The sequence below is a fragment of the Phodopus roborovskii genome, unplaced genomic scaffold (genome assembly GCF_943737965.1).
Source record: "Phodopus roborovskii unplaced genomic scaffold, PHOROB, whole genome shotgun sequence".
In the NCBI taxonomy this organism is placed as follows: Eukaryota; Metazoa; Chordata; class Mammalia; order Rodentia; family Cricetidae; genus Phodopus; species Phodopus roborovskii.
The window spans coordinates 68674-93064 of NW_026125243.1; the positions used below are offsets into that span (position 1 = coordinate 68674).

The window sequence follows — 24391 nt, forward strand, 5'->3', positions numbered from 1 at the left end:
TATGAACTTTTATGTAATTTAAAAAATAGTACTTAATATTTATTTTATAATCATTCTCAATGTTTTGGCACCATGTCTAGAAAGTAAACAAGAGAAAGTGACACACAAATCAATGCTAAGTGCTAGGAAGAAAATAAAACAGGCTAATGGCTCAGAGAATAAAGGAGATGGTACACCCATTAAAAGGGAGAGTGGAAGCTGACAACAAGAAAGGCCCTTCCTGAGCCAAGACATCTGAATGAATGAATGAATGAATGAATGAATGAATGAATGAATGAATAAAAGCACTAAGCATCATCAGGACAAGGAAAAGGGCACTGTGGATGACAAAGAGGTGATACACAAACCTAACCAAGAACATGTTCAACAACAGTTAAATGAAGCCTGGGAGTATGGGAAGTCTGTAGGCCATGTGAGAGATTCAGATTATTTTACTAAGCAAAAGGCCAACCAGAAGGTTATGAACAAGAGAGCAATGAGATATGACTTATGTTTTAGACAAAGATCACTGAAACCTCAGTCTGCAAATGAAAAAAAATAACAAAGAAAGTTAAAAAAATTTACTCATATCAGGAAGCAGCTGTAAAGAACAAGCTGAGAAAGTGTCTTGGTCCAGGAGCAAACTAAAGACTGAGGGCAGGGAAGTTAGGACTTACAACAGACAACATTTTTAACAAAAGATTTTTATATTCAGCAAGCAAAACTAAAATGTACAACCGTAACAAAAATAAATAAGGTCAAGAGCCTAAACTGAAAACTTCTCAAAGTAAGGAAAACTATTTGTGCTGTTGAGTTGGGCACATATTACTTAGAGATAAGAATAACATAAAATCCACATAAGAAAAAACAACTTCTCAAACAGGAATTACCTCAAAGTTTAAAGAAAAAGTGTGCTCTATGGCATAGTAGCTCATGACTACCATCTCAATACTCAGAAAGCTGAAACAGGAGGATGCACAATTGAAGCTAGTCTGGAATATGTAGTAAGACCCTATCTCAAAAAATGAACAAAATTGTGTCCTCTTCAAAAGGCAGTTAAAATGAGAAGAGCTACAAAAATCAGGGAATGTATATGACAAATACATAGAATGTTTATATATAGAATATTAAAAGATGACCAAGCATAAATGACAAGAAGGAACAGTGAAGATTTCATCACTCTTTTTAAAGACAATATAGAGATAACAAGTTACATAAAAAAGACAACACCATTAATTTTTATGTAAAACAAAATGGAAAAGCACAGTGAAATTCCACCAACTGAAAAAGCTGTGATCCCAAGTGTTGCTGGGATAAAGATCGAGGCTCTCTAGGCCCTTTAGCAATACTGAAGAACAGCAGGGTTGCTGTAAAAAACAGTGTAGCACTTACAAAATGAAACACACTCAGCATATCATTTACTCAGCATTCTCACTGTTAGGTAATCACCCAAAAGAAATTTTGAAATTCAATTTAAAAAATGCAGATCTGAGTATTTCTTGTAGTACTATTCTCAATCACTCAAAATTGAAGATAACCCCTTTGTCCTTGGAGAAGTGAATTAACAGGCAGATTGGTCTACACTAAGTCTCAAAGGTCTTATGTTTAAGGGAGAGGTTTTCCAAAGGCCATATAACAACTCCACTTCAGTACATTCTCCAACAAATTCACTTTGAGAGAAAACAACTTTACTGCACAAGAAAACAAAACAAAACAAAACAAAAACCTGTCTTAAAAAAGAAAAAAGAACTTGCTCCTCCAAATTTAGTGTGGGGAGGGGCTGCAATAGAGAAAGAAACTGTCTTAAAAAAAAAAAAAAAAAAGATGGGGAGCTTGCTTCTTCATTGTGGTAGTACCTCTAAAAATTCATACACTTGCACTAAAACAGTACTAATATCAAACATTAGTTATAAGCATATATTTCTGAACTCTTAATTCTAGGTATCTAAAATTATCTACAAACAAAAAGAACATGAGTATTCTTAATTCTCATTTGATATGGGATAATGCTCTTGTTTATTGTAAAGATTTGTTACTGGCATTGGTTTAATAAAGTGCTGACTGGCCAGTAGCCAAGCAGGAAGTATAGGCGGAGCTACCAGACTAGGAGAATTCTTGGAAGAAGAAAGGCAGAGATGCAATGGCCAACCAGACATGGATGAAGTTAAGATGAGAATGCTTACTGAGAAAAAGTACCAAGTCATGTGGCTAAACATAGATAAGAATTATGGGTTAATTTAAGTTTAAGAGTTTGTTAGTATTAGCCTGAACAATAGGCCAAACAATATATAATTAACATAAGCCTCTGTGTGTGTATTTGGGACTGAAACAGCTACAGGACTGGGCGGGACAGAAACTTCTGTCTATACTCATTATGTTTATAGTATCTCTTTTGTTTTCTATTTTTCTGTAATAGCCTTCCAAACAATTTTTATTATTTGGAGAATTTGTTACTGGTTAAGAGCACTCTTGTAGAGGACCCACATCCAATTCCCAGCACCTGCATGGTGGCAAACTATAATTCATAACTGCAACTCAAGGGGGATCTGATGCTCTCTTCTAACCTCAGTGAACACCAGACATAGATGTGATGCAACAGACATACATGCAGGTAAAATGCTCATATACATAAAATAAAAAGCTTTAAAATTAAAAAAAAAAAATCTTTAAAAAAGAAATTTAAATTTCAAAATATGTTAACATAGACCTATAAAACCAGAAAACTTACAACTACCAAAACCTAAATAAGTGAATCTGACGATTCACTTCAAAGCACATCAAGAAAGATTTTTAAATATTCAAAATGAAAATACTGAACAAGGTGATGTGAAGGTAATAGAACAATTGCTAAATCAACAAACAGGAATGCAACTGACTTATTCTCACTATTCACTGAAGAGTTCTACTCTTTTCACAAAGGCCTTTTTTAAGGCAGCACTGATGACCACACATGCACTTTCAGGTAAAAGGAACCTGAGTATATACATTAAAAGCCCCCAAGTCCCAAGAGTAATACACAATTATAGTAACATTTTAGTTGCCTGTTTCAGGTTAGTATATCCCCCTTGGAGCCTATGTTTTCTCTGCCCTCTCAACTTTTCGAGGGATACAAAAACCATGCTGAACCCACAAAAAATAAGGCCTCTGAATGGCAGCTACTGATGCTGCATGGAAAAATGCCACTGAGGAGTCATTAGAGAAAAGGTAGAGTAAACTAAGGAAATAAAAAACATAAAAAGAGATAAAAATTCTGAACTGCCAACTTCCAAGTCAACTTGACCAAACTTGCCTTCTCTCTGTTATAGTGAACCTAGTCCATGCACAACTTGCCTAGCTCAGCTCAGCAAACCTGGTAGCTTTTCTCCCAGTGGAATCCCAGGGTCTCTCTTGCCTTAAGTTTCATCAATTACCCTATTTAGACACATTATACAACTCTGGTGACACAGTATTCACTTCAAAGTGAGCTAGGCATGTGTAGTTACTGATGAAAGAGAGGAAAGGAATTTCCTTAAATAGAAGAATAAGCCTATTTCAGGTTAGCAATACTTTGGGAGGAGATAAATTGGCTGGATTCTAGAAATTCTTTCAAGAAGAGCTTTCTAATAGAAATTAATTGAATACACACAAGTAACAAATCAGAAATCATACCCTAACTTAGAAATTTTGTGACCTTTGAAGTGAAATTTATTTAAATGTATGAGATTCTTTGTTATGAGAAAAGGGAAATCACAGCCTCTTAAGAGTCCCAGCAAACTGCAGCACAAAGACTGAATTATGACTATATCACTCAATACTGCTGCTCCGTTCTCCAAGGGAAAAGAGGATCAGGGAATCAACATAAAGAGGGACTTGATGCAAAACTACTTTGGTTGTAAGCATCATCACAGCTCTGTGAGCACATATAAACAGAGCCCTATAAGTACAAAAGGCCCAGAGTTAGCTGCACAGTGGCCTTTCCCATAGCATAACTCATAACCAAACTTCTTAAACCATGGATGGAGACCAAGGAAAAAATGACAAGAGTAAATGTTTCTAAATGAAATAAACAAAACTTAAAAAGTATTATGAACCCAGGGTGATCCTGGCAATGCTCACCCACATAGTGGCAGGAAGCTGCAGTGATCCTTGGTTTTAAACACAGCAAGCACCTACATTTCTTATTATTGTTTATAGAGAATATCTTTGGATTGTACTATATTAAAATGATTGATTTTAAAATTAGCTGTCAGAATTTCTGACTTGAGTTCACAAATAATCAAAGTGAACTCTGACTTGGAATTAGTACAGACTTCCCAACAGTTTCTAAAAGTCCCCATAGGAGGCTCATTTTGTTCTAGTATTTATGTGAAGTGAAGCTGTGAGCACTGAGGATTATAAAATCGGAATACTGATCAATTCTGAAAACTCTGAACTGCCCTACATCTTATATTATTATTCAACTAATAATTCTTTATATAAAAATAAACATTTATCTCAGTATGCTAATTTGCTTTCATCTTACTAGTTAGTAAAACAATACATACACACACACATATATATATATATACACACAAAGAACTTTTTTATAATAAATTTCTTTATGATTTATTATCAGCAAATGATTTATATGTCTATATATCCAGAACTGCACTGAAATATCTTCGATGAAAGGGGTTGCAATCATAAAGAATCAAGAATTCTTAGTCTTCAAAGCCTTTAAGTTCCAGGCATACTATTCAGTGAAAGTTAAAATAGCAACCCCTGAGAAAACAAAAGTATGCTTTGTAGCTCATTTTAAAGTTAATTTAATATCATCTACAATAAGAAAGCAACAATGGTAAAGGCTAAGATAAAAACAAGATAACTGGCCATAAGGTTTGCTTAGATTTTTTAAAGTAACATGAGCTGTAAACACTGAGCTTGTAAAGAAAGACAGTTTACACATAGTTCAGATATTGGGAAAGAAGCCGCAATTGTAACATGTGACCTCAATAACCTCCCTACATGATAAAGACCCTTCACAAATTGATGCCTGTGAAGCCAAATCCTGAGGGTGGTAAAGACTCTACTAAAAGAAGAGCTTGCACATGGCTGCTGCACCATTTAAACCATCCTAATCAGGTAGGGTAGTGGTGTGTAGGTAAAGGGAATGGAGAAAAGAGTGACATTCTTAATTCTATGGCTATGGTGGAAAACTGAATGCTAGCCTACTGGGACCCCTTGAAGGATACATTTTACAAAGAACCAGAGAAAAGGAAGTCTTCCGAATCTTGCACCCTCAAGCCACTGCACATGTTTTAGCAGCAGCATCTAGAAAGATGTTAATGGGATGAGATGGGCCCAGAGTTTCAATAGTGTTGGATAGCCATGTTCAATACAGGGTAACAGCAGAACAAATCAACAAGACCTTTGTCTTGAACACAAAGAAATGCAGAATTGCTCTTGGATATGTAAAACGTTTTGGCATTTGTTAAAAAGGTAAATTGCTTTCCCTTTCATTTCAAGGTTTATCTTACTAGTGGTTATGTAGCCACAGGGTTATGCATTATACAATTCTTTTAGAAGAAGTACATATTTTTGTAAGATTTATTTTCATTTTTAAATTTATATGTGGAGGGGTGCATGTCAGTATAGGTATCTTTGAAGGCCAGAGGCATGAGATCACCCTGAGCTGTAGTAATAGTAGCTGCCCAAGGTGGGTGGTGCTAGAAGTCAAACTCAGCACAGCTCCCCACCTGGCAAGAAAAATCCCTGCTTTTAGTTGCACACATTTGTTTTACATACCCTACACATTTAATGCTCTTAAGATTCTTGTCTAATGACTTATTTTAAAAGACCAATGAGAAATTATCACACTGTTTTCATCCAAATGAATTTGAGATTCAATGTGGTAGTTATGTTAAGACTTTTCTCACAGAATACCAAATGTCAATCTGGAATAAACATACACACACACACACACACACACACACAGAGAGAGAGAGAGAGAGAGAGAGAGAGAGAGAGAGAGAGAGAGAGAGAGAGAGAGAGAGAGAGAAAGAAAGGAAGGGAGAGAGAGAGAGGGGAGAGAAGGGAGAGAGAAGGAGGATACTGTAAGGGGCAGTAGAAAAGTAAGCACACACATTTATATCTCACTAAGAGTCAATCAAATGATAAGGACAATAAAACAAAATGTTAAGGCAGAAAATAACAACAGTAAATATTATCTTTTAAAGAAAATAATTCAAACATATAGGATAGTAAAAGGCAAAGGCATTTAAATCATTTCCTTAGTAATACAAGTAATATTTAAATAGATTTAATAGTGCTGCTCCAAACCAATGAATAATGGGTTTAAAACCTATTAAAATGTAATGTTTTTTTCCTGAACTGAGAGGAGAGAGATTTAAATCCACTGAATTTTAATATTTCAGCTTGAGCTGCAGGAGGTAGAGAAAGTCCAAATGAACTATTCCATCAGCACCATTCAAGCATGAACATTTTAATCAGTTTTCCTTCCTTGGAGTTCTCTAACACAGTTTACGCTGTCATTCTGAAAGCACTTAACACAGAAAGTGTGAAAAACCACCAAGGCTTGTTATTGCCTTCACAATTGATGGCAAATAATTTTGCAGACTTCCTATCATTAAAATGTCACTACTAAAAATTGAGGTTCAGCATTTCTAGTGCTAAACTGCATTTTCCTGCAACACTAAGGCATACCTGTTCATAAAGGTTATTGGGATGGGGTATTTTAATGCTTACATTTATATCATTTCCCCTATAAAAGTTAGGACAATAAAGAGGATGAGGGATTCTTTAAAAAAAAAAAATACATTTTCATTTTCATAAGCTGAATCTTTTTTTCCAATGCTCACCCTAACAAACTTTTTCTTAATAGTAGTTTGTTGAAATTCTTATGAGTCTGTTAGCCTTCTTTATTAAGCATAACCACATTCACACAGCATGCACTGATTATATAGTGTAATGGATTTAAGAAGCATTTTAAGATAGTCAGATGACTCAATTTAATAATACAGGAAATGAAAACATCATTTCTAATTAGATCATATTACTGATTTAAAACTGCAATTTGTGTGTTGTTCCAACAGCGCAATCTCACGGAGATTCTAATTTAAAAACACAGTGGCTAGTAGGACACATGACAGTATCAACTATATGCATAATACTACCCCCAGCCAATCTGGGGTAGCTCAAGGAAAGCTTCAAAGAAACATAAAATAAAAAGACAGAACTGTAAGCAAAAGTAAAAAAAGGAAATTTCCTGGTTTTCTTTTTTTTTTAAATAAAAGATAAGATGATATTTAGGTTATTTCAGTCCATCAACACTTTTAAACTGAACATGACCTGTGAAAGAAATCATTATAACTGTGTTTCATTCCATTAAACACAACTAGCTTATTGTCAGGAGAACAGTCACCTCTCCAGGTTTCAGGGCTCAATTCAGCATTTTGCATTTAAACTGCATGGATCACTGGTTTGGCTCATTTGCCAATGAAGGTAGAATAATATTGCAGAGTTAAAAGGTGCTTCATCAGATTTCATTAAATCTGGGAATATTCCCTCTTGCCTGGATGGTGAGCCTACATATAAAATAGATGCATATGTAGGGATAAATAAATGAAGGCCTGCAGTAGAGTAGATGGGTCTTGTGCCTCCTAGAACAAATGCTGTCATTCTTTCAGTGCAGAAATTAATTGTCAATTCCATTCTAAAATCTAAGTAAGAAAATATCTAAACCTGACCCATCATTCTGGTAGCAAATCAAAGTGCTATCATTTCCTAGAAAGATAGGGCAGCTCAATGGATAAAGGCTTTTGTTACCAAGGCTTCAAACTGAGGTCAATCTCTAGGTTCTACATGGTAGGAGGAAACTGACTCCTACAAGTTGCCTTCTAACCTCCGAAATGCATTTCATGTCAAGTGTGCCCAACACCCCCAACATACAAATAAACGTATTTGTTTTTATTTTTTATGTAATCACTTCTTAAGACAATGTCCAAGAAGACAGAGAACAATGGGTGCATTTAAAATCCCACAATCATACATAAATTTTCTGAGAACTGATATGACTACCATCATGCTTTAAAAAAAAAGAAAGAAAAACAAAACAAACAAACAAAAAAAAAACAAAAACAAAATGAACCTCAGAAGCAGAATTCATCAAATGAGTTTGTAATCAGGCTCCTTCTTTCCCAGTTTGTGGTTACCCACAAAATGGCAGCATTTACCTCTATCCTGTAAAATCTGTTTTTCAGGTCAGATTATATGGTTTTATTCCATTCTCTGTCCAAATACAAATAGTTTGAAACTCCACAAGATCCACCAACATCAACACACTTGGATAGCATGCAGCTCTGCTGAATTACTTTTTTTTCAAATAAACTTTTAGATTACACAAATAATCTGGCTTTGTTTTAATAATTAAATTTATATGGACAATATGCCTATTAGTAATAGTTACAACTTACAAATGGAATCTGTGAGAAAGGGCAATGTGTTTTCCCATTCAATACAAAGTATGCAAAAAATGAAATAATGTAAAATAGCATTAAAATATATGTGAAGTAATAAAAGTAGAGAATCTTGATTTTCTACCTATTATCATTTTTAAGCAATACCCAAAACATAGGTCTGATTTAGCTTAATTTTTCCACTGTTCAGCTGGTCACTAGAAAAACAAAAATAACAAAAATTGCATTATTTTCCTAGAAATAGGTGCTAATCAGATGTAGGTAGGAATTGCTGCCTGTCCTTTAGCCATGAATGAAATGGTCCTGCCAGTTTTCCAATAAGGCAGCACACTGCACAAATTATAAACACTAAACTACATAGAATAAACAACTGTAGGTAGGTTCTATTATGATTGACCTGTGAGAGATAATGTAAAACAAATATAAAAACAAAAGCCCCACATATACACTATCCTGACATGACCATAACTCATTCACATGAAAACATAAGCAGAACTGCTAATACACATGGACTAACTTTTAAAACTGAGCTCTCTTAATTTATGTGTTGTATTGCTATTTTCTTGAGTTGTAAGAAAGAAAAACTAGTTATAAAATGTTTTCTCTCCACTGCCTCCATCTCCCAAACCCAGCATAGTAAATGTGTGACCAAGGTTCCTCCAGAATCAACAGGGCCTTTCTGATTCAGCCTCTCCTTTCCAAGGGGCATTTTTCTTACTCTTTTCCACTTATGATGTCTGCTAATTTACTACCTTTTTCCCCCCTGGTAGTCAAAGTGACACAGAAGAAACCTTCAAATAGTCCATTAAAGAACAAGCTACAGTCAGACTACTGCTACCAACATCAGTGCAGTTATTCCCAAGTCCTGATTCCCTTGTTAAAAGACAGAGCCCGTATTGAAGCAGTATCTTCACTTCAGATTGATTATCAGACGACCCTTATTCGTATCTTCACTCAGCAATTTGAATTCCAATGAAAGTAAATGAAATAATTAGCATTTCAAAGTGTGTTTGATACACTGAGAGGAAAAAAAGAGAAAAGACTTGTGTATAATTTATATACAAAGAAAGCATTTGGGGGAGCAGAAAAAAGGAGTGGAGTCTTCTTTGGAATGTAGTATAAAGTGTTTCTTGCACTTCTGCATAAACTGTTAAGTCAGTACTGGACAGCTGACAACCAAGAGTTCTCCCCTTTATTATTATTTCTAAGTTATATTAGCTATTACATTTGGAGCTAATGAAGTGAATGGCCAAACCTATGGATCCAGCAGGTCCTAGGAAAGACCACTGTCACTACTGACAGCTAGCAATTTCTAACTGGGCCACTGATGTTTTAGTTCATCTACTCTCTTACAAATGGACACTACCCTGTAAGAACCATTCATAACAAAGGAGAAAAAGTAGGAGCAGATATGCAAAATACATACTTTACTAAAAGTGATATTAAGACAATCTAAATCATTTGTGGAAAGATAAATAGAAATCAGGTCATTTTAACATCAGAGCAATCTGTGTTGTGTCCCTTTGTTCCTGTCTAGTTTAGCAAGAGAAACTGATGGCACAATAAAGAAATATGAGAAAGAGCTGTCCAGTCTCCTCAGGGGAGTTTTTCGGGAGCCAACTTAATTAGTAAACTGTGGTACAAAGAAAGCTTCTGAATAGCTAACATATGCCTCAGGAGACTGAAGGGCAAGGGCTCAATTCACTGTGGTCATCTATTATTTTCTGCCCCTTTGGTGGAAAAAAAATTTAAAAAGAGAAAAACAAGAAAGCTAAGGACAAACACTAAGATCAGAGCTAAAATGGAAAGGCCACGTACCCCAATGATGGCGTTCAGTTCTGCCATGGTCACCTGCTTGGCCCGTTCCACAGCCTGCACCACTTGTTGCTGGTGCTATAAATGAAGATCAGAAACAGAATACAATTATTTGTTTTCTACTCAGTCAGAACAGCTTTTCCTAATACGTCCTCTAACTTTACATGCAAAATAGCATTTGGGAGTCTCCAGATTTCCAAATAGAATCCCCAGATAGTAGATGACTACATGAGATGTCCACGGTCACTGGGTCCACAATGCTAAGGAATATCCAGACATCAGCTGTACACATAATCTCTGTGCTCATGGAGGATGCTCCCTACATCTGCACTATCTGCTCATATTTCATTCTCAGGCCAAGCGAGCACTCCAACCAAACATCTTCTGCTAGTACTGAAAACAAAGCTCAACTTATCCCATCTTTTTCTCTATGCTACCTCCAGGAAAACAATTTTCTTTAAGTATTTCCCATAAGTACTTATTTTTAGATTCTTCTCTGGTGTTTATTAACATAAACAGCAAGTTTATTCTAATTCCATGTTCTATCTCTACTGGAAGTATAAAAGGGTCTATGTTTGTATTTCTGTCATGAAGGGTATGCAAATGAAGTTGAAGTACTTCATGTACTTCTTTTAAATACAATAAAAAACAGAAATTTACAAGTTGAAATTATTTTTCTTTAGAAAAACAAGAATCATTAATATTGGAAAAATCTCTCCACCCTAAAGAGAATGAGCAATAACTGGTATTAGTAAGTTTTTATAAAATTAGTAAAAACCCAAACAAGTAACACAGAAGTGTCTACGTGGGGGCACTCACACATCTGGATATACACAAGTGGTTGTATAAGACTCTCAATGTAAACATAACCCCAATTAAGTGCATATAAAGAGTCTAGTATCTACAGACTCAAATTTGGTAGCTTTACCAAGTAGCTTTACCAACAAATAAAGGACAAAAAGCTGCGTTACAGGCATTTCTCTGTGTGGTTGAAAAAGACTTGTGTTAACTGACCTAGTGAAAACTTTAGCATATGTTCTTCACTAGTTTGAAGTGGTTCAATTATAAAGCTGCTCACAACACAGAAATAGCTCACCATCAAACATGGTATTTCCCCTCATGATCTGGTTTCCATTTCAAAATCCTCAAACATATATGATATTGTGATTTAACTTCTTTCTACCTCTGACGTGAATACAGGGATGAAAAGGAGGTTTTATGAGAAAGGAAACTGCCTTAAGTTAGTTACATACAACATGGTGTTTTCATCTTTTATTAACAGAAAAATGTTAAATAAAAGGTTAATGCCTTTTAAGCTTTCACTAGAAATTAGACATTAAACAATATACTTGTAAACTGTTTAATTGTAGGAGTTTCAGTGTCAAATCATGGTCTATAAATAGCTGCCTACTTACTTTGTTCATATTTACTAAAATGAAATAATTCATTTATCTCTTATGTAAAATTTGAAGGAAGGGATGGTGAGATAGCTCAGATTACCAGTAAGGTGCTTGTCATAAAAGTATATCTGACTTCTAATCCACCCCATTAAATGCTGGGCCAGCTGTGACAGCATGCACTTAATTTCATCACTTCTGAATTTACTGGCCAGCAAGTCTAATCAATTCCATGTTCAGTGGGAGACCCTGTCTCAAAATATATGGTGAAGAAAATCTGAAGAACACACCATATTTCAATCTCTGACTTCTGTGCGCACATTATATATGTGCACACAAACAAGTATGCAGACACAAACCTAATAAACAGTAAGAGTCTATAACAATAACTTCAGTTTATCTTAAAGGTAATTTGACCACATGCCATGTTTACTGAGCATTTACTATGTGCCAAGTTCAAAGCTCATTTTAAATTTATGATACTTCCTGTGTATCGAAAAGCAGTAGCACTTGCAAAGTATCCTCTGAGAGTTAATAGTCCATTCCTTTTTAAAATATATGTACATATTTGTGTGTCTGCCTCTGAGTGTTTACACCAGGAGATCAGAGGTGTTGGATCTGCCTACAGTTGGAGTTATAAGCAGTCATGAGCTTTCACATGAGTGCTGGAAACCACTTTTAACCACCGACTCTTATCTCCAGTTCCCTCCATGCACAATTATGTACAGATATTTTACAAGCCTTCTACCTTTTAATTGTGACATTTAACAATGGATGCTAAAATTTCCAAGAAAAACGAGACAAAGAATAGCATATGTACTCATCCACAACACATAACATTCACTCTACTCATGCATTCATTCACTTAACAAAAACTGTACAAGCTCTTACCATGACATGTCTCCATCTACTGAAATAGCTCCTTTACATTTGGTATTAAGTATTCAAAAAAAAATCTATAGAAGGCCTCTTTAGCATGAAGACTGTGTGCAACTATTGTTTTATAAATTGTATCTCAACTGCTAAGATGGACAAAGATGGTTTAGGCAGCAAGGCTCAAGTGTTTTTTTTTTTTTTCTTGAGAAAATTCAACTCAATAAATTGATCTGCCAATTTATCTGACAGTAACTTATTAGGAATCTAACATAAAAATGGAAGCCATGACTCAGCTTACATACTTTGATAGCAATGGCTAAGGGCTAATATAGTTTCTGGACTACCTGCAGTTTGGAATTCAACTTTCCTATTTCTGCTCATATACAGAATCATCTGCTGTTCAAGGACTTTTGAATATATGTTTCCCAAGGCAAACAAAGCCACCTCTCCTGTGAGCTCTGAAAGCATCAGTAACACTCTACTATTACTCTCTCCACAACATGGTAAACACATCACCCCACAGACTAGATGCACCTATCAGGTAGTGAGAACATTAAAACTCAGACAGAAAGAAGAGGCAAAAAAGATCACAACTGAGAAAAAGTAACTCTTGAGGCAGAAGTCCACACTATCCCCAGAGGTGGCCCATTTAATTTTTTTTTTTCATTACAGATTTTAACAAACATCCTGACTCAAAAAATTCATAGTGATTCACGTTTTCTTAGAATGCTGATGGCTTTTTAACTATGCCTGCCATCTGTCATTCATATCCACTCCACTTTCATTTTTTTTTCAGTCACACTTCCAGCTTGTCCTTTCTGATACCACACCTCAAGTGGTGAAAAAGGCACTTTAGCCCCAGCCAGCAGTCAGAAGGGAGCAGTTCCTTCTTATGTTTCAACAATACAACCAAACAAAATACCACTGAAGAAATATTAACAAGAGAAAGGGATGGCAGGGATTTAAAAGAAACAAAATGTAGCTAATAACTTTTTTCTTAAAATGTTGAAACTCATTTTCTTGGGGAAGGGCTCACTTTTCAAGACAGGGTCTGTCTGTGTAGCTTTGCAGCCTGTCCTAGAACTCACTTTGCAGAACAAGCTGACCTCAGACTCAGAGTGCTAGGATTAAAGGCATGCACCAGTACTGCTTGCCTCATTGCCTACTTTTTAAAAATAAACTATGCTATAGAAATAATTTTATGTTTGCAGAATTGCTGAAAATCATTTAATTACAGATAAAATAAATTTATGGTATATACATTATACCTTAGTATGATTATTTTACAAAAATACTATGATTTAAGGAATATAGGTATTGCTGGGGGCAAAAAAATCTGAATAATAAGTTACTTTTCTATTATTTTCATTGCTATAAAATTATTTTAATATTTGGTCAAGAAAAGCACTGAATTTTCCTTCCATGAAACAAAAATGATATAAGCCCATGTACGTCCAATAAAGCTTACTGATAAACTGACCTTTATGAACCACTATGTGTACAATAGGTTTTTAAAGTGTTTTTCAGAAGAGATAACAATGTCAATGTCTGTCATAGCAATATTTTGAGGCAGACAAGAGATGTGATATTAAAGAAAAAAGTCAAAATAAATATTGTTAGACTTAAATTTTTTTTTAGTTTACTCCACATACTGGGAGGAAATTTTCTGGCAGAAAAGCAAAGATGATCAGGATTCTTATAATGAACAACACCCCCAGCTGTAGAGACACAAAGTAGGAAGACTTACCATATGTCCATTTCATATACAATGCACAGAGTACAAGAAAATGAAGGGCATAAAATATAAGAGGTTTTAGCAGGGAATCAGAAAAGTCTTAGCTTTCTGTTCATTCATTTGAATGTGTTCAGTACTTAATAAACTGCACGCACTGAAGTTGGGATTATGACATGATAGAACACATCTCTTGATCTAACAATTTAAATTCTATGAAAAAGTTTGGAGAGATATCTCAGAGGTTAAGAGCACCTTTGGGCTCTTTCAGAAGAGCTGGGAGAGATGTTTCCCTGCACCAACATGGCAGCTCAATCATCTCTAACTTCAGTTCCAGGGGAGCCAACACCCTCCTCTGGCCTCCATGAGTAACGTATGTATGATACACACACACACACACACACACACACACAAAAAAAAAAAAAAAAACCAACAAAAAAAAAAAAACTCTCATGGATGGAAAAACAGATAAATCTAAATTTTAAAAACTCTATGAAGAAAGATGGGGAATTAATACTCAAAAGCTCTATAATTACTACAGGGGAATAATTTCCGAGAGAAAATTAGAGGATGTTATGCAATCATTTATCAAGGAAATATCTTAATCTAATCTAAGTACTAGGGGAAGAGTCCCTAAGGAAGCTGGCATGACAGCGGAGACTGGAAGGACTTCTGTGGATGAGGAATGAGGAGAAAGAAAAACAGGCAAAAAAGGTCTGTGAAGTTTCCCTCAAGGAAGAAAGTGAGCTAGCTGTGTGTGATTGGAGGAGTTAAGAGCTGTGGAATCCCGTCAAGAACAGGCAGGGTAGGATTTTGTATGGCATTTGGGATAGGCAAAATGTCTTTAAAGTGGAAGAGGCATTCCCACCAAGGGCAAATGCATGGAGACACAGATGTATGGCAGAGGCATCTTCTATTATTCAATATAAGCACCTATTGGCAGAAATAAAATCTGAAAAAAAAAAAAAAAAAAAAAACAGAAGATGCCCAACAGTGCAGGGCTTTTCATCACATGAAAAACATATGTATTTATTTAGGTAGAAAGTGAGACATTATTAAAATGTTTTAAGCACCTGAACATTTTCAGTTCTGGATTTTATCAAGATGGATCTTACTGAAGGAAGGTAGCAAGGAGTGAACCAGACTGAAGCCAGAACAGTTACAAAGCCATGCAATACTCCAGGTGAAAGGTCAGAACTTGGATTAAATGCCTTTCCTAATAGGAGTCATTAGCCACATGTAATAAAATCGCCACTCATTTACCATAATGCAGGGGGAGGGGGACCTTTAGAGATTCTGAGTCCCAGAAACCAGGTTTTGTTAACCACTAAACAATACTCTGCACACTGATTTCCAAATGCTGTCTAGTTTGGTATATTTGAACTGCAGTACCAACCACAGGACAAAAACTACTAGCACATCTAATAACTGGCTCTCCTCTGTAGTACTCTAGCCAGTTGTCAGTCATTCACTTAATACTGATAACTTAAAATCTACTTTTCCACAACTTGCCCCTGGCCTCAGTTTTGTCTAATTTTGCCTCTGCTTCAAGCATCTGAAAGTAGTAAAATTAATTTTCAACTCCCTTTCTTCCAGCTTAAACAGGTCATTCAATGGCTCTAAGGTCATTCATCCTTCAGGTCATACTCAGCATGAATAGAATATAACACTCCAGGTACAACTGAACAGATCATGTTCAAGTGAAACTATCACTCCACATTTTGAAAGCTTCACTGAAATCCTACTTTGTCTACTAAAGAATTCTTACCAAGTTTACAGGCACATACGCAATTCAAATATAACTCTCCCAATCAGTTGGTCCTAAACAGTATTCCAAAATGGTTTCACAAAAAACTTTGATATTATGAAACATATAAATAGCATCAACATTTGGTAAAATGAAGAACTTCTCAAAGCCATACTTCAGATGGTGAACACATACACACTGTCTACCAAATAATACTGGCTTGAAACATAGGATGAAAGACAGTAGATCTAAACAGTTCTCAAAAGAAATACAAATAGCCAATATTTTTAAGAGTTCAACATCTTTCGCCATTGAGGAAAGCAAATTAAAACTACTTTGAGACTCCATTTTACCCTGGCAAAGAGGCTATCATCAAAAAAATAGTTGCCAGCAGTGGTGGCACACACCTTTAATATAGTACTCAGGAGGCAGAGGCAGGCCGACCTTTATGAGTTTGAGGTCAGCCCGGTCTATGAAGAAAGTTCCAGGATAACCTGGGCTGTTACAGAGACCCTGTCTTGAAAAACAAAAAAGAGGGGAGGAGGCAGGTGGGGGAAGGAAGGTGAGGGAGGGAGGGGTTTGACATAAACTTTGAAAAGGATGTGGTAAAAGAATCTCATTCTCTGTAAGTAGAAGGTAAACTAGCAGCCACTATGGAAATCACCATAAGGTTTCTCAAAAACTACTAGACATGCTTCACACACAGGGCTCTCTATCCTATGACAGAGATATCATCACATCCATGGTCAGTGCTACTACTCTAGTCACAATACCAAATGGAATCAGACTAGCTGTCCATCACTGGATGAGAACAGATAATGAAACTGCATTAAATATACATTAATGAAATTTTGTTCAACTGTTATAAAATGAAATTTGTAGGAACATAGATAGAACTGGAAAAATAAAACTCAGGCTCAGAAAAACAACTAATTTTTTCTCTCATACGCAGATCCCAGTCTCTTAGTTTTATATACCGTACTTATGCAGTGTGTGTAGATACAAAGACACAAAGGGGGACCCAACAGAATGTGAAGGAGGCTTTAACGAGTACAGTAGGATGGGTAACAACACAGGTGATAGTAAAGTAGAAGGAAAGGCTTTAAGGATGGATGGGGATAGGGTCAGAAAGATAGGGGAAAAGAGATGAGATTGGGAAATCCCATCAAGACTGAATATTATGAGACTACTATAAGGAAACCTAGTTTGTAGAATAATTAAAAGGCAACAACAATATAAAAAATAAGCTCTTATGAATACTTAGGAAAAGTCACCCAAGTGTTTCCCCACTCATCATCATTTTGCCTTGCCTTCTTCCCTTTTCACATAAGAACACAGAATTCTTGACTGGTATGCCCAAGCTCTATAGTTCGCTGCTGTTCAATAGAACCTTCCACAATATTCACACTGCTCCATTTGTACTAATAATATGTCAGCCACCAACCACAGATGAGTAAGCACAGTACTTGAAATGTGGCTACCTGTAACTGAGAAAATAGTTCTTAATTTTTCTTAAGCTTTAATTATAATTTAAACTGACATAGCTACTTCTGATTAGATAATGCAACTCTGCTTATACTTAGAGTACTTTGAAGTTTACCTTCATTTAAAGACAGTAGGTTTTTTTAAACATACATTAACTTTAGAAACATAATACAAGGTTGCCAATGCTGCCTTTGAAGGGAAGCTCACATTTACTTAAACCTGCAGGAGAAAAAGAAAATTACCTCCTGAGAGTCATCTTTTATTTTCTGAGGTCAAACATAATTCCACCATTTTGCAGGTCAAAGGTCATTAAAACACATGGTCAGGTAAAGCAAGAATATTAGTCAACCAAAAAACAAAGGAGAGAATTATGTTCTATGATAGCTCAGGGTTGTGAAGAAACTATCTTAAATGATGTTTACCCTGAGCACACCTAAATGTAAAATTCAGAAATCTGAACCAAACTTTCTGAAGAAGAATTAGTACTCCTTTGTTACTCAGTGCAGGACATCCTCTGCATAGAATGCACTGGAAGACAAAATCAAGACTGACAAATTGACTCCAACTGACTTGTGTGGTACAAGGTGCTGACACTCACAAATGTTTTCCTTAGATGGTCTTAGATCTGTGTGCCTGCCAACTACAGTTTCTTGGGTTATTTCAGCCAAGCTTACCTGTATCAAACCATGTTATGACAAGCCATTGATTTCTTACAAAGTTAACAAGAAATATGAGGAGTTAACATGGAGCAATTATGAACAGATAACACTGTTACCAGTGCATGTAACCACTGTATTTTGCTCATTCCCTACCTAAGACACAGTAAGAAAGTAACTGATCATATTTTTCAACTTCCATTTCAAAATTATTCTATACATGAAAAATGTGATTCAGAAGAGTCTATATTTACATCTTAAAATAAATGACATCTCTATCACATGCCTAAAAAGGTTGTTTTCCCATCACATTAAAAGAAACAAATATAGAGCAAGCTGAGACAAAGATGTATGTATCATTTGGAATTGTAATTCTATTGAATTCATATCACCCTATTATGAAACTGTGTGTCATTGTCTATTTATTAAATGCAAAGTAGAAAGTCCAAATATACCTATAAAATTCATAGGAAACAAAAAAAAAAAAATTCACAACAGGGTACAACTCCTTAGAAAACCTAACAAGTAAATGGGGGAAGTAGAGCTCTTAGCTGGAATTACTCTGTACCAGAAACCATTCAAGGTGAAAGTTACCGTTCCCCTAAGTAAATGTGAGATGAAAAGTAAAGTTTCTCATTATTTAGGTTTTATGGTCTAAAAAGTCTAATGACTAGAAAATTTCTGTTAGGTGTTTAAAAAAAAAAAAAAAAAGAGTCATTTCATTTATCAAACCAGTATTTATTCCAAATAACAGATGTACAGGAAAAACTGCTCTGCTCCTTTGTAAGCCCAGACTCCAAGCAAGTTTTCATGTCACTGTGAGGTTCAACATACATGACACCTCTACCAGCTCCCAAGCAGCTCTGCTATTTACAAACAGAACACCTACCCATGGAGTTCCAGAAAGCAAACGTCCATTCTCCTTAGCACTGAATGGCTAGAAATAAGCTGTTCAGTTTACTGATGGCAAGGTTTAAAACAAGGACCATGAGTTTTAGAGATGTGACTTCAGCAGCCACTGCTCAGAAGGAACCACTCTCCTGGGTTATTTTAGGCTGTGGTACAGAAATGGTGTTCATAGAATAGGTCAGTGAATATTCAGACATAAATGGGACATCTATATCACAACCACAGCCTAGGACTATCCGGACAGAGGGAGCACAAAGCTCATGAGAGGTCAGAAAAAAATGGAGCAAAACAGTAACTTCTGGACATGACAGAACCATGACACTCATGAACTCACAACAGCTGAAACAGCATTCCCACTGAAGAACTATGGACAGATGACAGCTTCAGGGGAAGGAGAGTCAGTTTTCTTTAAGGGATTGGCCCTTAGCAGGCCAACCACACTCTGGTGGACAGCCCCATACTCTGGAATATCATGTGACAGTACAAAGTAGATTTCAGTATTAAATAACAAAGGGTATGAAGTTGGGGAGTAGGGAAGTGAGAATGGATCCAGGAAGCCTTAGAGCAGGTATGATAAAAATGTACTGAAGGAAATTCCCTAAGCACAAAACACTTAAAAATGGTTTACAGTATAAGCAATCAAAATGGATCGACTTAACTCTGCAAAATAAACTTAAGCAGATTAAAAAAACAAAAAAAGACATCTTAAAATTCCATAAAAACCAATGACCTACAGAATGATTCTTTCATGATGGAAGTGTGGGGGGGGGAGGCTTGGATTTTTTTTTTTTTTTTTTTTTTTTTAAATCTCACTACCTCAAGATAGATGTAAGATACCCAAGAAAAGAATTTCCCACCCAGCAATCTGCTACAAAATATGGCAGGCCAAGTATAATTTGCCACAATCTAGCCTTTAACTGAGAAGTATATCTAAGAATCTTGGGACTTGAATTTTTTAACAGGCATACATAAATGGTTATAGACCCTACAAGTTGTTTGGATAGAATAAATAGCACATAATTGTTCATATATACAATATTCCCTTCTATACTCTATGAACTTATCAAGTGTAAACTACTCAGCAAGATTTGAACTACAGGGGCATATGATTTTTTTTGGGGGGGTGGGGGGAGGTCAAGACAGGGTTTCTCTGTGTAGCTTTGGAGCCTGTCCTGGAACTAGCTCTTCCAGACCAGGCTGGTTTCAAACTCTTAGAACCAAAAAGATTCAAATTCCCTGGAGAAGGGACTAGACACATACTATATCCAATGCTATTTCAATACTTATAATACACATCAAGGCTTATAGAGTGTTCTCAACACAAATCAATGAAGAAACACTTTGATTTGATTCCACATTAGCAGAAATGTTGCCCCTATTGTCAAGATGTAACAGTGAAATGTAGATTTCAATGTACATCAGAGTAACCTTAAAAGGTGCAAAGTGAGGTGGGTGTAGGATGGGACAACATACATCAAGATAGCATTTGCTGGCATCATTCAATCAATGTGACTGAGGACCCAGAAAGATAGGTTCTATACTGAAATTGCTCAAGAAAAATAACCAGATATCCACCTAATCCAAACTCTTTGGGCTCAATTTTAACTTTCAAGAAGGGAATCAGAAAGAAAGATAACCAATTCACACACTTGCAAAATGCAATGATTCAAAAGGATTAGAAGCAGTTCCAGGTCATCTCTAAAGAGAACTTAGAGGCTTTTCATTGCCCACAATGCTGTAGCCTGAGCTGTTATATTCACGGGAAAGTGCATGTGCTAAATGCCCCAGGAGTGGAGCCCCCTCAGCACACAGATGAGGAAACTGAGGCTGAGAGAGGCAAAATACTTGCTAAAGTTCACACAATTGTGCTGGATTAGACAAAGTCATGTGATTTGTAGCTGGGATGACAGGACTCAACTCAGGTATGACTGCCAGCAGCTAGTATTTCTTCTTTATAGAACTGGCAGCTTGGAGGGTACTTCATTGCCCGAAAATTAGATAATATGAGAAATAACTCCCATTGGTATTACTGTGATGTATGAGGACAAAAATCCAAAAGCAGAGTACAAATCTTTCTAGTAACCAAAAGTGAGGGGAAGAAATGGTTCAGACAGATGAGGGTTCATGGTTACTAAACTCTGGTATTAGGGATCCTATGAAATTCTAAAATCAAAGTACTAGATAATTACTTTTAATAGCAAGAGACAGGAGTATCTTTGTCTAATGTCTAGGAACCTAGGACTTTAGTAGTAACTATGTATACTGGCTCTAGTTTTTAATGTTGTAGTGAAATGTATTAGAAAACTATTTTTCTATAATTTTAAAACTATAAATCATCTTTAAGTATATTTGAACTAAAACTTGGTTTTAAAGAGAAAGGTTTTATAGTTAAAACCAACCAAATTTAATAGTTGTAATTAACTACTACGTTTTTTTTTCTAAGTGTGGAAAAAAACTATACACAATCAAAACACAGAGCTAAATTAAAGGCAAACAATCTAGATGTATATAAATTTACCTCCTGTTTCTGTCAGACTCCAGACTCAACTTTCCGATGTTCTAAATACCTTAACTACTGTCTTGTAGCTTGTGCAGTCTCCAGAGAACACCTCCCTTTTTTTCCCCAGATAGACTCATTTAATTTTTAAATAAAAAACGTTTAAAAATAAATTCAAATGCCACAGCTGCCTTTCTGGCAGCAACACTGTCACAGAGAGAGCTGGTGTTAAAAGATCAGATTAAGAGCCTTCAGTCCTGGCACTAAGTGATGCCCGTAGCCATGCAAGAGTGATTTTCCTGCCGCTGAAACGACAGGAAATAGAATCCTTCTTTCTCTAATAACCTGCCTCCTCCCCACCACTCCAGATTAAGGTCCATCTGGCCTCTGGGAAGAAATGAGGTGTCTGCTTACAGAATACCCTAAAATACAAGGTAGACTGTGTTCAACCCCAAACACAAATAAGAATGTGAACAATGAGAACAAACACATTTGTGGCTTATATCTGAAGAAGCATACTCTCATTTTAAGAGATTAGAAGAGTAAAAGAAAGATATACACAGAACTAGGATTTAGGGTACAATGGCTGTGGGGTCATTATGTGTACAAAGGACTAAAATCAAGAACTGTCAATACCTTAGGAAAATAGTTAAACGTTGAAAAAATGATGTTTACACTCCCAGATGAGAGAAGAAAAGAGTTGTCACTACCTCTCCCATGGCTTTTCTGTATGGGGTACAGCATCCTCGACCAATTCATTTCAGTCATGCTTAGCCCTGCTACCATTGCATATTCAGTTCCTACTGGGCCTGCTCATACAAACAACATAACTCATGTGGGAAAATGAATTAGTACCTCTAAGACAACCTTTCATTTCTGACCATAATCCATAGATAGCAGAAATGTCATGTGAACAAACTTGCTCTAGTAATTGCCTATAGTGGTCTATATCTGCAGAGGCCCAAAGACTAACACCACCCTAAGGATAATTCTAACTTTTCCCATCTACCTTTGGGTATCACATCGCAGCCTAGTTACAGCTTTAAGGGTCACATATTCTTCTCACTCTCTATTTCCACAAGTAGAACTTTTTAAAGTAAGAAACACTCACTAGGTGAGGCCTGGAACAGTCACGCTTCCCCCACCAAAAATGAATATACAGGCTCAAGAGATGGCTAAATGTTGAAAACACTTAGTTCTCTGGCAGAAGAACTAGATTCTGTTCCCAGCATTCACTTGTTGGCTTACAGGTCTGTAACTCTATTTTTAGGGTTCTACTGCCCTCTTCTGGCCTCTGCAGGCACGGGGCATATATGTAGCACACATACATATATGGAGGCACACACAAACATAAAGATAAATTCTAAACAAAGAAATGCAAATATGTTTCTTGACACTTAGTCAAAACACATCTAATCCAGTCACAGGCAAATACTAAGTAAAAATAGATAAATGAGGATAATGAAGTTTAATGGTCACAGCTAAAATAGGAGAAAAACAGCGTGTGAATTAGGAAGTAGCAAAGGTTTGTGAATAGACTGTGCTCTTCTTCAACATGACAGTTAGACAGTTATTCAAATATAAACCTGGTTTGGACAAAATTAGTCAGATAGAAATCCACATGTGTATAATGCATGTACAAACTCAAATACTTATTTGTGACTAACCCCAGCACACACATTGTTAGAAAGTGTAAACAGCTAATTAGAAAAGGATAGAACCAAGTAACTGAAAAGAGTGGGAGTGCAAACTCTACCCAAAAACAAATACTATGGCTCCAAGACTTTAAAAATAGTTCTTTCTTACAGCTACCAGAGCAAATAAAGGATTCAAAAATCCAAAAGCAAAACCATTCCTTTCCAGTATTCTCACCTAAACTTTCTACGTACCCAAAGCAAGCAAATAAGCAAAGTAAAGGAAAAGGGGGACACAAGGAAACCACCAAGCCCTAGTGATAGACACGCTTGCACACCTGCATGAATTTTTGATAGTATGCACTTTCCCTGGTAGTAAGCAAAACAAAACTAGTGAGCCACATGCCAGGCACTAGCCCATAAAAAGGGTCCTATTAGCAAAGCCTAAAGTGACACAAAAATGAGTATACAAATATATCTTGCATTATCTTTTCTAACTGCATAAACAACGTAAAGAATTAATCGTTAATTTACAATAAATTTTTAAAGCAGCAGCCAAAAGTCCCATTAGTTTATTCACTAGCTTTTCTATCTGATAAATCTTTTACTGAGTCTCAATGCTCAGTGACCGATGTAAAGATGTCTTGCTGAAAATTTTATCATCTCTGTGATTAGAAGGCATTACAGCAAACAGGCACAATTCTGAGCAATGTTACTTTTAACAATGACAGCAAATTATTTTAATAATTAAATTTTACTTAACATAGAAATATTTTTATTAAATATATTTAAACTATGTTACATGATATTAATGAGGTTCAGAAGTTGGAATGAGAACATTGCATCTTAGAAATGTGAAATACGAACATAAAGAAAATGGCAAGGCCAGAATCAGTTCTACAGTCCTTTATCTGCAAAATCAATAAAACAGGAACAACTTCTAGCCATCAGATCAACTATCTTACCTCTTGGGACAGAAAAGGAATGACCTGTGCACAGATAGCATTTAGTCGTTTCACTATCTCTGCCTGCAAAAAAGAAACACAACAGAAAAACAGTCAGTAGGTTATAGATACCCAAAATATTAATAGGATTATATTAAAAGACATATGTACTCTGGATGGCAATGTCTAAGGAAGAAGAAAACTACCTTCCCATTAAAAGGAGTTGGTGACAACAGAGCCTTATAGCCAGGATTTATTAAATAGCAT

General features: G+C 35.9%; 1 pseudogene; it reads right to left on the reverse strand.

The window, feature by feature from the left end:
• LOC127227825 (transducin-like enhancer protein 4) overlaps positions 1-24391 on the reverse strand; it is a 123739-nt pseudogene that overhangs the window by 68036 nt on the left and 31312 nt on the right.